This window comes from Lacerta agilis, chromosome 12, assembly GCF_009819535.1.
Source record: "Lacerta agilis isolate rLacAgi1 chromosome 12, rLacAgi1.pri, whole genome shotgun sequence".
NCBI lineage: Eukaryota > Metazoa > Chordata > Lepidosauria > Squamata > Lacertidae > Lacerta > Lacerta agilis.
This window is the reverse complement of record NC_046323.1, coordinates 27,823,575-27,841,037: the sequence shown is the minus strand read 5'-3', so window position 1 is coordinate 27,841,037 and position 17,463 is coordinate 27,823,575.

Below are 17,463 nucleotides of genomic sequence, written 5' to 3'. Positions count from 1 at the left end.
CTTTTCAGGCCGAGGGAGCCGACATTTGTCCACAGATAGCTTTCCGGGTCATGTGGCCAGCATGACTAAACCGCTTCTGGCACAACAGAATACCGTGACGGAAACCAGAATGCAAATAAACGCCCTTTACCTTCCTGCTGCAGCGGTACCTATTTATCTACTTGCACTGGCGTGCTTTTGAACTGCTAGGTTGGCAGGAGCTGGGACAGAACAATGGGAGCTCACCCAGTCGCAGGGATTCGAACCGCCGACCTTCCGCTTGGCAAGCCCAAGAGTGGCTACCCACATAGTTTTAACTTGGGTATTCTCTGTATTTTGCATTATTATACATCTTGGGTATTCCCTGTCTTTTGTGTTATTATGATCTCACCTTTTAAAACAGATTCAAAATGTGTAAGGAGAAGGTGCTGAATAATATCAAAAGTTCTGTCCAGGGACTCTTTTCAGCAGCTTCCAGAGATATGCAAGAGAGCAGCACTATCATCATGAAACTAGGACAACATTTCCGCATAAGGTTATCAAATATTACCTGAAGAGTATATTATAGCCCCGTTATTAAGACGAAAGGGTATGTTTCACCGTGAGCACCTCCATCTACCCTGAAAACAGCAGTCACCCTCCTTTTAGCTTCTAAATGAGATAAGACAAAGATTCTCATACTCTCATTCTGCCCTAGAGCAAAACGACTACTGAGATGGGAAAAACTATAAATCTCTTGAAAGCCTGTAACTTTTATTTTTGCCGCAGCTGCAGATCTTTGCAGTGAAAAGCAGCTAGAACATTCCCCCCCCCTTTCAGAGATCCTGTGCACCTGAAGGCAGAAGTTTGATCATAGTTTTAAGGGGCGTATTCATTCATTCATTCATTTACAAGAATATTTATAAAGTGTCAACTCGTTAAACAATATCGTGGCCATTAAGGTGTCAGAAAAGTTTAAATTTGCTACAGGTCACAGAGTTGTGCACATGTTATGGTCAGTTTTTCACCCCCAAGACTCTCCAAGCTTTTTGTGCTCTAAATGTAATATATTTATTGTTTGGGACAAGATCTCAGGGACCTCCTGTGTCCCCACCCTTCATACATTGAGCTCAAGATAGCAGACATACATAGTCCTCCTCCTTGTCTTCACAGTAGCTATAGCTACCATGATGGCCAAGTTGCACTGAGGCCAATGGAGCATACCCAAGAAAGGGTGTGTTGCTTAAATGCAGCTCAAAACCAGGTGAGCAATATGGTTTCACATACATAGGATTAATGTAAATATATATTACATATACACTCAGATTTCCAACATCACTAATTTAAGGGAGAACACTATAACTGATACAATAGGCCAGTGATATAAGATTTTAAAGTACAGGAAATGTATGCAAATACTACAAATAATTGTTGGGGGTGCCTGATTTCCAGAGCCAATTACAAACCTACCTGGTAGGATTATGTAAAAATATGTGCTTATGTGCTTGAGAGTCCCATGGAATGCAAGAAGATCAAACCTATCCATTCTTAAGGAAATCAGCCCTGAGTGCTCACTGGAAGGACAAATCCTGAAGCTGAGGCTCCAATACTTTGGCCACCTCATGAGAAGAGAAGACTCCCTGGAAAAGACCCTGATGTTGGGAAAAATTGAGGGCACAAGGAGAAGGGGACGACAGAGGACGAGATGGTTGGACAGTGTTCTCGAAGCTACCAACATGAGTCTGACCAAACTGTGGGAGGAAGTGGAAGACAGGAGTGCCTGGTGTGCTCTGGTCTGTGGGCTCACAAAGAGTCGGACATGACTAAACAACAACAAATGTGCTTATGGGAGAAAGGGGTGTATCCAAGAAATAATCTGTGCACACAATACTACTAAGCCCATTCCCATTTCTTACTGGATGTTTAAAAGATACTGCTTTAAGGAGATTTAAATTTAACACCAAAATCACATTAATTGTGGTGAAGATGATAGTATGTCAGCCAATGTATACTGATGGTTCCATTAGGAGGGTATAGAAGTTAATAGACATGGTAAAGTTAGGAGATATAGCTTGTTTATAATATGGAAGACAACTGGTAAACCACCCTGTATAGCAGACATGGGGGACCTGTTCCTTTCCAGATGTTGCTGGACTCCAACTCCCATCATCCCTGACCACTGGCCATGCGGCTGGGACTGATGGGGGTTGGAGGCCAGCAATTTCTGTATGGCCACAGGGGCTGGTTGGGAGCTGGACTCCAAGAATGTTTGGAGAGCTGCAGGTCCCCCATCCCTGCTGTAGAGCAATGGGCTCCATTTACACCATGCATCAGCAAAAATATGGCCCCCAAAATCTTATCCATAATTTTGTTTTCTATAATGGAAAAAATATATAATTTAAAAGGTACAAGTAAGCATTGATTGCACAAACATTTATATTAATAATTAAAGATGTCATTGCGGAACAAATAGCATTATTTCCTGAGGAACACATGCTGCCCTGTGCTTAGCAGGACCAGGTTGAGGAAAGCAGAAATAATAGACAAGTTAATGTATCTTACACAAAAAAGAGCCACCGGGCCTACTTTGGTAGGAAATCAGGAAACAGCATGGGACAACCCTAAGAGTGCTGCTGACAAGTTGAAGATGGATGAGGTACGACGATTTCCCAAACTAATCAGCCGAAAGCCTAGAAATTTAGCTGAGGAAAGGATGTGGAAATAAGATCTGAAGGGTTGGGATGAGACTTTGGGCTATGTTCCTGTTTACTGCTAGGCACAGATCCACAAGGAAAAAAAAATCTGTGGTTTGCTTCCCCCGCCTCGCCCCAAAGTGTTACAGTATTTCAAGCTGCAGCTTCACTATACTTCTAAGAGTCCATTTTCAACTTCAATGTGCAACATACTATGTATTATTTCAACTGGTAAATCATCAGTCATTCTCCAAACATGTTTTGTTTCATTTATCTATCCCCACCCCCAGCTAATGGGCAAACTAGAATCCATTGTGGAAGCATGACGCAATGTGGGTTGTGCCAGCTTTGGATACGGGTCAAATTCTCGTGTCATGTTACATGAGAGATAGGAGCCTCAAGTCTGGAGGCCAAGCAAAAAAAAAACCAAAACCCCAGAACTGCCCCTTTGGCCCTTCTTCCAAGGCTACATCCCCTCTCTAGCCACATATCCCTCTGCAAGCCACAACGCTTAGCTGCCTAGCTTGGCATCCTCCTTGAGGTTGGAAAGTGCCGACTTCCAACATATATGAAAACATAATAAAGCATTAAACATTTGAAAGCTTCCCTATACAGGACTGCCTATAAACGTCTTCTGAAGGTTGTACTTATCTCCTTGGCTCAGGGGGTCGCATAATTCCATGCCCTCCAACATTTCTGTGATGAAAATTGGGATAGCCTAAGGAGAAGCAGGACATTCTGGGATCAAATCAGAAAACGGAATGGCTTCTGTAAAACCAGGACTGGATAATAGGGACATTTGGAGGGTCTGTGAGTGTGTGTGGAAACTAGCCTACTGGGCAAAGGTAAAATGCCCATTCATTGCTCTGATTACTTTTGCCTCTGGGTCAACTATCAGTATAAGGCCTCCACAAGATTGCCCAGAAGGAAATACAAGCTTCAGTCGAAATAAATAAATAAATAAATAAATAAATAAATAAATAAATAAATATTATTATTATTATTTCTTGAATTTATATACCGCCCTATACCCGGGGGTCTCAGGAAGATTCAAGATATAAAACCATAAAATACCTAATAAAAATTAAAACAACCCAATTGCCCCCCCAAAAAAACCACATTTTAAAATGGTATAGGATGTAAATCAGATCAACCAAAGGCCTTGTTAAAAAGGAATGTTACCTAGCGCCTAAAGGTGTATGATGAAGGCGCCAGGCAAACTTCCCTGGGGAGAGTATTCCACAGACGGGGAGCCACTGCAAAAAAAGGTCCGTTCTCATGTTGCCACCCTCAAGGAGGTGGCACACGAAGAAGGGCCTCAGAAGATGATCTCAGGGTCCTGGTAGGTTCATATGGAAAGAGGTGGTGCTTGAGGTATTGCGGCCCTGAGCCGTTTATTGTGAATGAACATGCTGCTCAAAACTCCTCAGTTCATTCCTACCCTTCTCCTTCTGTTGCCATTGTAAAGAGGAAGCAAACCAGAGGCTGGCTTTGTGTTATATGGGAACCAGAGCTTGTGGTGCGTTTCTCCCCCAAACAAGCAGAAGCCATGGTTTCCTCTTGGCACACTGCTTGTGGTTTGTTTAGGGGGAATAAACCATGAGTGCTGGCTCACCAGGATACAAAGCCAACCTCTGGTTCACTTCCTCCATGGGAGCAAGAGCAGGGGAGGAACAAAGCTGGGTGGCGTTGAGCAGCTCATATCAGCAGGCTGCTCTTTCACATTAACCCAGTTTGGGGTCTCAAGAAAAGACACAGAGGTCTGTTCTTGTCCTGTCTTTTGGTTAGCCTAACTGGTGCCATTTTGCTTCTGTTTTAAAAACTGCCTGCTTTAGAATTTAGGAGGGTGAGCCACAAATATGTGAAGACCAGATAACGTTGCTAGGCGATGCCAGGCCACTTTCCCCTTTAAGGTCTCCAGGCAGGGTGTCCTGTTTTGATCAGCGCAAGGAACCTTGATAGGGGGAAATGGAGGGGGGGACGCCTATAAAAAGTATGAACAAAGGCTATTTGGGGCGGCTTCACCATCACACTGGTGAGTGTGGCTCACCTGCCCTGTTTTACTCAGCTGAATAAACGAATGATTATGGGAATCTCCTCTGTCTATGGCATTTACTGGCTTTTCAGTGACCAAGGCAGCTTGGGCCCAATTAGCGGACCCCAACACCAGTACTCGCTGCTTCATAAGGTGACGTGTGGACCAGACTACAGTGAGGCAGAGTGCAACTCTGGTGGGAACGAGAAAGGAACTGAATTAAGGGTGCCAACTTGGATAGAATATTTTTTTGGGGGGGGCAGGCAAGCCCTGTCCTGCATCATTGATCACAAGAAATGGCGCACGCGCACGCACACACACACACCCATTTGAATGGCAATCCCTATCAACTGGGAGGGGGCAGCCCCCTAAAATATTTTATGGGAGGTTGAAGGGACCTCAGTCCCTAGAAGCTGGCTCCTATGAACTGAAAAAAAACTCACTGCTCAAAAAAGTTCTCCTTCCTCTTAAAGAGAGGGCAAGGCCATAGATCAGAGGAAGAGCATTTGTCTTGCATGCAAAGTGTTCAATCTCTGACATCTCCAGGGAGTCCCTGTCTAGGACCCTGGAATGCCACTGCCAGTCAGTGTAGACTCTATTGAGCTAGGTCGACAGTTTCCTGGCTTGGTTTAAGGCAGCTTCCTATGTACCGGTAATCCCCAGCTACCTTTTTCCCCAGTGGGTCTCAGGCCCCCACTGTAGAAAAACAACTGAGCTTAAGCAGCTGGGGGGGTGATGCATTGGGGCAGTTGAGTATCGTTTCTACCTGTGCTTTCCATGCTGCCCTTTGAATAGCCCCCACTGCACCCCCTGCTTTATAGAATTTGGTGGCAACCTGGCTCAACCTGACTCCCAGCTCCGCCACTGTAACTTTAACCTTAGCCCTAAATTGGCCTCTCAAACGACACTCGGTTTTCTCTTTCTTTTCTTTGTCCCCCGCCCCCCACGAAAAAGTAATTTAAAACTGTTGGCAGATTCATTCTTCCTTTCTTCGTGTCCTAATTCACGCTGCATCCTAATGGTACAAAAGTAAATGAATCACATTTCTATCTAATTATTGCACGCGGAGTGAGCCAGCATTTGCATTTCCCATCTAGGAGTGCGCAAGGACACGCTTCAGAAAACTCTCTTCACTTCACCCTCAGTATAGGCATACATTCCCCTCTCTTTTTCTTTTCTAATTTTTAAAGCAAATAGAAGACAATCAAGTGGCAAGTCTTCTTCTGCTATTATCTCAATTTCTTCATTTGGACACCGTTTTCAGGTGTTTCTGGGCTTTAGATGCTATTGTAAGCAATGTCCGATTGGTTTCAATTCTTACATAAGAACGTAGGAAGCTTCCTTGCATTGAGTCAGACCATTGGCCCATCCTACTCACTAGCAGTGACTCTCCAGAGTTTCAAACAAGGGTCTCTCCCAACTGTACTCAGAGATGCTTGGGATTGAAGCATATAAATACAGTACTACCACTGAGCTATGGCCCCTGGCTATGGTATATGTATTTATTAACTAAATATTAAATGCTTTAAAAATGCATCAGGAGCAATCCAAGTTATGATCCATTCGGCATGGTTGGCAATACCAGTCAATAGAGTTAAGAATATGGTTTAACTTCCTCATTGAAATCAATAGGCGTTTAAATGCTTCAAGCACAAGCCAATGAAGCTTAAGATGTTCCGTTTCCATAGCTTTTGTTCAGCATGAAAAACGCTCCATTATATTTGTCTCCAAATTGCAATCCTGATTTTAAAGTCTTCTACTCGACCGTGATTACCTGTAAACAGCAGTGTCTTATGCTGCTAGGAAGAATTCAAGCTAACGAACCTTGAAACTTTGGGTGAGGTGGAAAAATGATCAGGTTACAGCCAGTAGTTATGAATACTTCCCAGAGAATCACATTACTCTTGGGCTTTATAACTTGTAATTCCTTAGGCCTTCTGAGAAGGGTAGGCTGAGCTTCAAGATCATACAGTCAATGCCATTGATTTCTGCCATGCTGAATGCATGATAAGTGACCAATACCACCACCTCCTCCTCCTCCTTCTCCTCCTCTTCTTTTTCTTTACAGTAGCTGTGGAGGCTGGTCCATTAGGGTAAAGTCAGGCGCTGCACCTCCAAGCTTAGTTTGGCCTCAACTAGTCCTCACGGACTGCAAGAAGATCAAACCTATCCATTCTTAAAGAAATCAGCCCTGAGTGCTCACTAGAAGGACAGATCCTGAAGTTGATGCTCCAGTACTTTGGCCACCTCATGAGAAGAGAAGGCTCCCTAGAAAAGACCCAGATGTTGGGAAAGATGGAGGGCACAAGGAGCAGGGGACGACAGAGGATGAGATGGTTGGACAGTGTTCTCGAAGCGACTAGCATGAGTTTGGCCAAACTGCGAGAGGCAGTGAAGGATAGGCGTGCCTGGCGTGCTCTGGTCCATGGGGTCACGAAGAGTCGGACACGACTGAACAATTGAACAACAACAAGTCCTCACCTGCCTAACACCTTCCTTAGGGGTGCTATTGGCTGTCAGCTTCCTCCTCCTTAGTCTCAGTGTTGCCTTTGTAGAGCATCCTTGTGGGAAGATGGGGACAAACCACATTTGTTGGCTCCACCCGTTATCAGCTCTGGCTTCACTTGCTGCTGGCCTTCCTGCCTTCCTCCCTGCTGTTTCCAATGGGCACCAGCCTCCACTGTACAGTGTGTTACTACTAGCAACCAGAAATTGCTTTGATTTCAATATATATAGTGGAGGAGGAGAATAAAGACATTCTTAAATACAAGGGGAGAAAGCGGGTGGGGGTGATCAACCCCTGACTTACTGCATTGTGTAAAAAAAAATTAATGGCCTCTCTTTTTCAAATTATCCTTCAAGTAATGCCCATTAGTTCTCATTGTCTCAGAGGAAGTGCCTCTGTCTCAATCAGATGAATTCAAAGTAATGGCTAGAATACTGAAGAGGATAAACTGCTTTGACTTCGCAGCCCATTTGAAATTATTCATAACTTGTTAAAGTGTGCTGCCTGCCTTCAGAACCCCTCACCTTTGACTTTTGAGAAATATGATAGTTCAATCCTGCTTTGATAGGGCAATCATTCAGTTTTATAGGTCATTATATAACCATTCTTCCAAGTCACCTTTTGAGACAAGATGGAGTTAGGAAACATATCTTTGATATAATTTCTCAGATAATATTTGACAAAAGAACCTACGCAAAATTAAACGTAATTTCTTTCCATACCAGGCACAGATTAATTCCGTTTAAACTTCCTCCTGCCTGGCAGTCTTTTGTGCTCTTCCAGAAATACAGGGGACGTAGCATGCCATTTGTTTCATTGTTTCAGATGTGATGGCTTGGAAAGGATGTATTGGCTCAATCCTAAATCAACAGAATTAAGTTTACACCTTATCACTTCCTTCTATTAAGATCAGTGAGACAGGAGGCAAAGAATTGTTCTTTTAATTAACTCCCAATGGGTGATTTTTGCTTGAAGAATAATGCAGATAGATTGTCTCTGCAGCTTGTTATCTAGGCCTAAAGGCCAAGTTTACAACCAGCCATTCTAAAGAGATCATTCGATTTAAACTTAAGTATGGTTACATATAACAGAAGTACTCTGAGCACTTTCACCTTAAAAAAAAGAAAGAAAGAAAGTCAATAAAACAACAATAATAAAATCTAGAATGAAAAACCCAAAAATAAATAAGGAAAGGGCTAACACAGCAATTTTATAGTTTAAAGTCAAGATGTCTGGGGGGGGGAAAGGTGTTAACATCTTTACAAAGTCAAAAAGAGAGACTATCATGTCAACCAGGTTAATTCTGTGTCCAGGGCAGCTGTCTACCAGCTCCATCTGGTACGCAGGCTGAGACCCTACCTGCCCGTGGACTGTCTCACCAGAGTGGTGCATGCTCTGGTTATCTCCCGCTTGGACTACTGCAATGCGCTCTATGTGGGGCTACCTTTGAAGGTGACCTGGAAACTGCAATTAATCCAGAATGCGGCAGCTAGACTGGTGACTGGGAGTGGCCGCCGGGACCACATAACACCGGTCCTGAGAGATCTACATTGGCTCCCAGTACGTTTCCGAGCACAATTCAAAGTGTTGGTGCTGACCTTTAAAGCCCTAAACAGCCTCGGTCCTATATACCTGAAGGAGCGTCTCCACCCCCATCATTCAGCCCGGACACTGAGATCCAGTGCCGAGGGCCTTCTGGCGGTTCCCTCACTGTGAGAAGCAAAGCTACAGGGAACCAGGCAGAGGGCCTTCTCGGTAGTGGCGCCCGCCCTGTGGAACGCCCTCCCATCACAGGTCAAGGAGATAAATAACTACCTGACATTCAGAAAATACCTGAAGGCAGCCCTTTTCAGGGAAGTTTTTAATGTGTAATATTTTTGTATCTGATTTTTGTTGGAAGCCGCCCAGAGTGGCTGGGGAAATCCAGCCAGATGGGCGGGGTACAAATAATAAATATTATTATTATTATTATTAACCAGCCTGGGCAAGGAACAGATTAACTGGGATTCCAGTACCAAGAGATCCCTAGCTTTTATTCAATCATTCATTTCATTTCATTTGTATGCCACCTTTCCACAAAATAATCATGCTCGAAGCAGCTTACAAAAAAAGGAGGGGTGCATTTCAAACAAACACTACAAAAGCAATTTCATATAACGTAGGAAAACAATAACAAAGTTAAAAAATATATAGCATAGCAAAACAAAAATTTAATAACATACATACAAAAAACAACATTTCAATAGGCAATACAGTCATACCTTCGTTGAAGAATGGCTTGGTTGCCGAACGTTTTGGCTCCCGAACGATCGAAAACCGTGAGTGTTCCAGTTTTCGAAAGATTTTCAGAAACCAAATGCAGTGGCGGAGCTAGGCTCCGCGGCACCCGGGGCGGCAAAGGAAACGCCCCGGGGGCGGGGGCGTCGTGACGTCACATTGTGACGTCACGACGCCCCGCCCCAGGGGCGTTTCCGGGAGTGCCGCCGCCGCTTCTGCAGCCCCCTTTTAAGCCGAAGAGCCCGCTTTTAAGCTCTGCGGCTCAAAAGGAGGCTGTGGAAGCGGCGGTCCGACGCTGCTGCTCCCGGGGCGACTGAGCCAGCGGCAGTGCGTGGGGGTGACAAGCGGCGGCCCCTCCTGCCACTCCCCACGCTGCCGGTCACCCCGGGAGCAGCAGCGCTGCACGGACGGGGTGCTCCCTCGGCCGTGCGCAGTTGCTTCTGGGGTGACGGAGGGAGCGGCAGCGCTTGGGAATGGCGGGAGGGGCTGCTGCTTGTCACCCCCACGCGCCGCCGCTTGCTCCGTCACCCCGGGAGCAACAGCGCACGGCCGAGGGAGCACCCCGTCCGTGCAGCGCTGCTGCTCCCAGGGTGACCGGCGTTGCGTGGGGAGTGGCGGGAAGGGCCACCGCTTGTCACCCCCACCCGCCTCTTGTCACACCTGCCACTAGGGGCGTACCGCCCCCACCGCACCCCCCTAGCGACGCCCCTGAACAAATGTCCTGTGCGGCTTCTGCAGCTTCCGATTGGCGTCAGGAAACTTCTGCATCCAATCGGAAGCCGCACCATGGTTTTTGAACAGTTCCAGGAATCAAACTGACTCCCAGAACGCATTCTGTTCATCAATCAAGGTACAACTGTACTATAAACATAAGAAGATTTCTTAAACAACATGCAGCATCCAATTGCAAAAGTAACAAGTAACAGTTTCACCTTAGTCCTAGAAACAGGACTAGGCCTAGTCAACAGTTGTACTTCAAACAGCAGTGGAACTAGCAAAAACACTCTCTTCAGACAGTCTCATAGCAAAGGGTATGTGAAATATATGAGAGGAGGTGTTGTGGACCAACTGAAGCATTCAAAATGGTCTTCCAAGGCTGCCCTACTTCCAATACATTGCCGTAATGCAACTTAGAGTTTGCCAAGGGAAAGATTATGGAAGCTGGATCTTAATAATCAAGGAGAGGGCACAGTCACGCAAAACTAGAAAAAGGGCATTGTCGGCCATATCGCTACCTGGGAATCGAGGAGAAACATCAGATCTTGGAAAAACCCCAAGTTCACCTCATCTAGAGAAGACCATTCACCTATTCCTAATTATAGAGTCCCACAAATGACATTATCTGAGCTTTATGAGGACTGGATTTTATATCACAGGGTTTACTGACTACTCATCTGCATTGGTTTCAGTGCTGCATATACACAAATACCTGGTAATAAGATTACAGTTTGTAGTAACAAGACTTATGGCAGTGCAACACCAGTGATAATTAGACCTATTTGGTGAATTGAAGGAATCTTTTCATAAAGAAGTTATTAGCATATGTTCTACAACACCAGTAGTATTAAGCCTTGTATTTCATTCAGTTCAGAGGAGAGAGGGAAAATTTGAGTGAGTTCACATTCAAAGTCAAATACAATTTCTGGAACAATATGCAAACTGAAAGACAGGCATCCTTTGAAATTCGCATTTCTGCAGATTTTGGAATGCAGTTCTTTGTTGCAAGGCATGCAAAAATGCATCTACTAAGTGTGCACATTAATGCATATATCAGTGAAAGTAACATAGAAAATTCATTGTTTGGAGAAATTGCTTTGGAGAAATGTGTACATTAGGCAAAACTGCTAACAACAACAACAACAACAACAACAACAACAACAATTTATTTAATACCCCGCCCATCTGGCTGGGCTTCCCCAGCCACACTGGGCGGCCTCCAACTGAATATCAAAAACACAGTACAGCATCAAACATTAAAAACTTCCCTAAACAGGGCCGCCTTCAGTTGTCTTTTAAAAGTAAAATAGTTGCTTATTGCCTTGACATCTGCTGGGAGGACATTCCATGGGGCAGGCGCCACTACCGAGAAGACCCTCTGCACGGTTCTCTGTAACCTCACTTCTCGCAGCGAGGGAACTGCCAGAAGGCCCTCGGCGCTGGACCTCAGTGTCCGGGCTGGGCGATGGGGGGTGGAAACGCTCCTTCAGGTATACAGGACCAAGCCATTTAGGGCTTTACAGGTCAGCATTAACACTTTGAATTGTGCTTGGAAACGTACTGGGAGCCAATGCAGATCTCTCAGGACCGGTGTTATATGGTCTCAGCGGCCACTCCCAGGCACCAGTCTAGCTGCCGCATTCTGGATTAATTGCAGTTTCCGAGTCACCTTCAAAGGTAGCCCCACATAGAGCACATTGCAGTAGTCCAAGCAGGAAATAACTACAGCATCCACCACTCTGGGAAGACCGTCCATGGGCAGGTAGGGTCTCAGTCTGCATACCAGATGGAGCTGGTAGACAGCTGCCCTGGACACAAAATTAACCTGCGCCTCCATGGACAGTTGTGAGTCCAAAATGATTCACAGGCTGCGCACCTGGTCCTTCAGGGGCATAATTACCCCATTCAGTACCAGGGAGTTCTCCACACCAGCCCACCCCCTGTCCCCCAAGAACAGTACTTCTGTCTTGTCAGGATTCAACCTCAATCCGTTAGCCGCCATCCATCCTCCAACCGCCTCCAGGCACTCACACAGGACCTTCACTGCCTTCACTGATTCTGATTAATAGAGAGGTAGAGCTGGGTATCATCCGCATATTGATGAACACCCAGCCCCAACCCCTGATGATCTCTCCCAGCGGCTTCATGTAGATATTAAAAAGCATGGGGGAGAGGACGGAACCCTGAGGCACCCCACAAGTGAGAGCCCAGGGGTCTGAACACTCATCCCCCACCACCACTTTCTGGACACAGCCCAGGAGAAAGGAGCGGAACCACTGTATAACAGTGCCCCCAGCTCCCAGCCCCTCAAGACAGTCCAGAAGGATGTTATGGTTGATGGTATCAAAAGCCGCAGAGAGATCCAGCAGAACTAGGAAACAGCTCTCACCTTTGTCCCTAGCCTGCAAAAGATCATCAACCAGCATGACCAAGGCAGTTTGAGTCCCATGGTGAGACCTGAATCCCGATTGGAAGGGATCCAAATGGTCCACATCCTCCAGGTGTGCTTGGAGTTGTTCAGCAACCATCCATTCAATCACCTTGCCCAAGAATGGAAGATTTGAGACTGGGCGATAGTTGGCCATATTGGCCTTGTCTAAAGATTTTTTTTAAGAAGCGGTTTAATGACTGCCTCTTTCAGTGGGCCTGGGAAGGCTCCCTCACAGAGGGAAGCATTCACCACCCCGCAGAGCCCATCGCCCAGCCTTTCCCGGCTTGCTTTTATCAAGGATCAAGGATGGACAAGGATCAAGGAGACAGGTGGTCAGTTTCGCTCGTCCAAGCAGCCTGTCCACATCCTCGCAGGTAACAGATTGAAATTGATCCCATGAAACATGACTAGACAGGGCTCTAGCACTCTCCCATCCCGGCCCTGCTCCCACGGTGGAGTCTACCTCCTTCCGAATCTGAGCGACTTTATCTGCAAAAACTTTGCAAAAGCATTGCAGGAGATCTTGGGGTCCCTACCAGGCCCCGATGGCGAAGGTGGTTCCGATAGATTGTGAACCACCTGAAAGAGTCTCCTGCTGCTGTTTTCTGCAGGTGCAATAGAGGCAGCGGAGAAGGTCCTCCTCGCCCCTCACCGTCGCCACTTGGTAGGCTCGACGTTGAGCATACAAAACTGTATATATTAAATGCTGATGAATTTTCACGAGAACATTTTTTTAAAAATGCATAAAGTGATGTGGAAATGTGGAGAACTCAACTTAAGATGGGGGGGAGAGAGAGAGAGAGAGAGAGAAACTGAGAAAAACCAAAACTGACAGGTTGGCACATCCTCGCCATTACTACTGCTGCTATAACTGTCCTCCCATGAATTGGAGTAGTTACAACGACAACTAACAACTACGGCAGTGTTTGATTGCACCTGCACTTCCAAAGTCACTGAGCAGTACCGGTAATATTTCACTGGTGTCACAACTAGTAAGAGGTGAGCTGCCCCAGCTCTGTTTCTATTCAGCTCATTCTTACTGGGCTTTTCTAGAAAACTTCCAAGCAAGCTCTGAATTTTTCTGAGAAATCTCCCAGAGCCTGCTTTATTCCCCCCCCCCCCTGCATATTTCCTCTGAACTATGAACTGTCAGTTTCTTCTATTTTATTTTAAACTGGTTATTAATTTCTTCTTTACCAAAGAAGGGATGAAAGCAGTCAAGGTGCTCAATGCCACTGATTTTACAATATTACTCTCCAGCCTCTCCTGCTGAGCGAACAGGTTCATTCTTCTTTGCTGATGGTCCTCCTCTGATCTCACCGCAGTGATGCTTCCTGGATCACAGAACAAAGCATGTAAAGCTCTTTGTGTACTATGGAAAGAGACACATTTCCATTATTGTATTAGCAAGAGCCTAGCAGCCACAAACCTAAAGGGTTAGGGGTATATTTTCCGGGCTTCACATCTGACAGCTGTCTTTGAAATTCACAAAATGCGCGAGCCACTGATACCGTGTGAGGCTCTGCTTGCATTTTGACAATGATTACACTGTTTTGATTTGTACAGAAAGGTTTTCTTCAGCTCTTTCGGGCTCTTGGCAGTTGAGCGGAGCAGAATGAACTAGGTCTTAATCATATTTTGCTTTCATCTTTAGAAGTGTGTGTGTGTGTGTGTGTGTGTGTGTATGGCAAGGGAACGTCTGGGGAAAGAGACAAGGAAACAACCAGTTTTCAGGTGCGCAAATGGTACAAACAAAAGCAAAACATACCTCCCCACAAAAACAACAACCCATGACTGACATTGTTTAAAATGTGAAGTTGTACCTTAATGGGCCAGCAGGGGAGAGAGAATGTTGCTAGAAGCAATTCCTGTGAATATTTTCTTTCCTCTTCATGGTAAAACCTCAGTGATTTCACAGGAAGGCAATCAGGGTAATAGAATCATAGAACCGCAAGGTTGCGAGGTTCCCCGAGGGTAATTGAGTCCAATCCCCTGCAATGCAGGAATCAGAGTTGAAGAATACCTAACAGATGGTCATCCAACCTCTGTTTAAAAACCTCCAGTGATGGATAGCCCAGCATATTCAGATACACTCCATTCCACACCCCTCAACAGCTCTTACAAGTTCCTTGTAATGTTTAGTTGGAATTCTTGAAATTTGAATCCACTAGTTCAGGTCCTATTCTCCAGAGCAGCAGAAAGCAAGCTTCCTCCATCTTCCATGTGACAGCCCTTCAAAAATTTAAAGATGGCTATCTTATCACCTCTCGGTCTTCTCTTCTCCATGTTCTACATACCCAACTCCCTCAACCATTCCTTATAATGTTTGGTTTCCAAACTCTTTATCACCCTCCTCTGCACACATTCCAAGATAGAGAAGGGATAGGGTGACCATTTGAGACCAAAGAAGAGGAAATGGATCACAAAAAAATGAAGACAGGATGCAAATTTACATAATATGTGCCCGTGCTAATTTAGAAAGAATTGCTGTAATTGAAGCAGAAATGCATTGCATCTCACTGCAGTGGGGAAGATTGTGACCAAGTGACACAACGTATGCTACAACTCTTGTAAATAGATTCAGTGTATCTGAAACCCAAAGTCTTGTACTAGAAAAAGTGAAAAACAATAAAATATTTTCAGAGATGGGTTGTGGAGATTTGTTAAGTTCCTAGAAGCTCTAAATAGGTCGTCAATCTTACAATTCTTCTGCAAAACACACCACTGGAATTCTACAAAATTGCTCCAATATTAAGTGCAAAGAAAGGCTCTCTGATCCTTCAGCTTTACAAGATTTCAAAGCAATTTTGCAGGAAGAGCCTGGAGTCAGTAGGCGTAACTAGGGTTCTATTGTGTTTACTCAATCACAGATAAGCTTTAGAAGAGTTAATGGGATAGTAGACAGAAGAAAAATATATAAATATATTCTGATTTGAAATTCAATGCAATATTTTTGTGGTGTTCCCACATACCCCACTCCACTTTTGCACGTGTATATAATTTTAAAACAGCCAGTGCTTAGAATAATACAGACTGGAATTTTCTCCCACAATGGATGCATTTTCAGTAGGCAATCATCTATTTCAAGGAAGTCACATGGTCCAAACTAATTTAACCTACAAACAAGACTCCCACTCTATGCAATACTGTATACTGTATATCAGGCTTCCTCAACCTCGGCCCTTCAGATGTTTTGAGACTACACTTCCCATCATTCCTGACCACTGGTCCTGCTAACTAGGGTTCATGGGAGTTGTAGGCCAAAAACATCTGGAGGGCCGAGGTTGAGGAAGCCCTCTGTATATAATCCACCATAACTGCCCATCACTCACCCTAATTGTGTCGGAAATATTTTGAACCTAATGTGCCATCAGAAAAACCACCTTTGCAGACATGAAGGCTACATTTTGCTGTCTGAATACTCTTCCTTTCAGTAGTTCTGCAAAACTAGATGCACCTAAGACAGATAGGTCATTTATATTCCTAAGCATGGCATATATGCTATTTATTACTTTGTCTTTGAAGTGCTTTCCGTAATTTGAATCCCGAGTGGTTGACTGAGACTCCCCACTTTCCATAGTCTAACTTAAATAAACACCTGGAAGTTCAGCAGCAAAGGGAGATAGGGTTAATAGGCTGAAGCTAAATTCAGATAAGAAGTTATTACAGTGGGGAAATCAAGCACTCTCGGATTGATGGAAGGCCATTGTGCCCTGCCTTCTGCCTTTCTGCTTCCCCATCACATAATTCCTCCCCGAGCTTCTAACTCACATCTCTGTATCTGTGGAATGAAAGGCCCCACTCATTTTGCTGTCTCACACAGATTTCCCTTAAATGCTTTGTGTTTTCCTAATGACCCATCCCCAGGCTATCACCTCACACAGGAGGCCAGTCTGGCTTAGTTAGCCCTTAACACATGCCGAATCCAGAGCATTAGCATTGTCTAGCACACAGCTTAATACACACGGGTCTGGCCTAATACACATGAGTCTAATACACGGGGGACTCAGTATACAGCTGCAAATAAAACATTTCAAGTGTGTTTTAAGTGCAATATACAATGTGACACTAGATGGCGATGGTGAGCTTAATAGAAAATTCAATGTATTTAAAAAAAACTTTTTTAAAAAGCATTTTCAGAGACGTTTTTATATGTGTCTAGATTACACCAGCATCTGGCTACTACCTGGTTTTAACACTCCACTCCACTCTAAATTATCACTCCTATTAGACCCAGGAATTTAGGGTGTCTAGCACCCACCAACTCATAACAATACTTTTGTAAACTCTAGTCTGACTATTGCAGTGAATTCTGCTTGTTAGTTCTATGCAGCAGAGGCTACTGCCCTCATATATGTTATGTGGAGGTATTTTATGTGTTCTACAGTGGTACCTCTGGTTACGTACTTAATTCAGTCTGTTCTTAACCTGAAACTGTTCTTAACCTGAAGCACCACTTTAGCTAATGGGACCTCCCGCTGCCGCTGCGCCACCAGAGCACGATTTCTATTCTTATCCTGAAGCAAAGTTCTTAACCTGAAGCGTTATTTCTGGGTTAGCGGAGTATGTAACCTGAAGCGTATGTAACCTGAAGCGTATGTAGCCCGAGGTACCACTGTATGTGCATAAATATCAGGGCTCACAGAGAAGTTCCTCTTTCTTTAGGGGGGCTTCTAAAGCTGGTCTTACACATTTTGCAGTTTCATTGCATGATGCAATGATTGTGGCACTGCAACTAGTTCTGAGGCGTACGTCTTCAACTGCACAATGCTTTGTTGACAAACCTAAAATAGTGGTGCCCCAAGCTGCCACTGAGATCTTCATGTTGGCGCTACATTCCCATTCC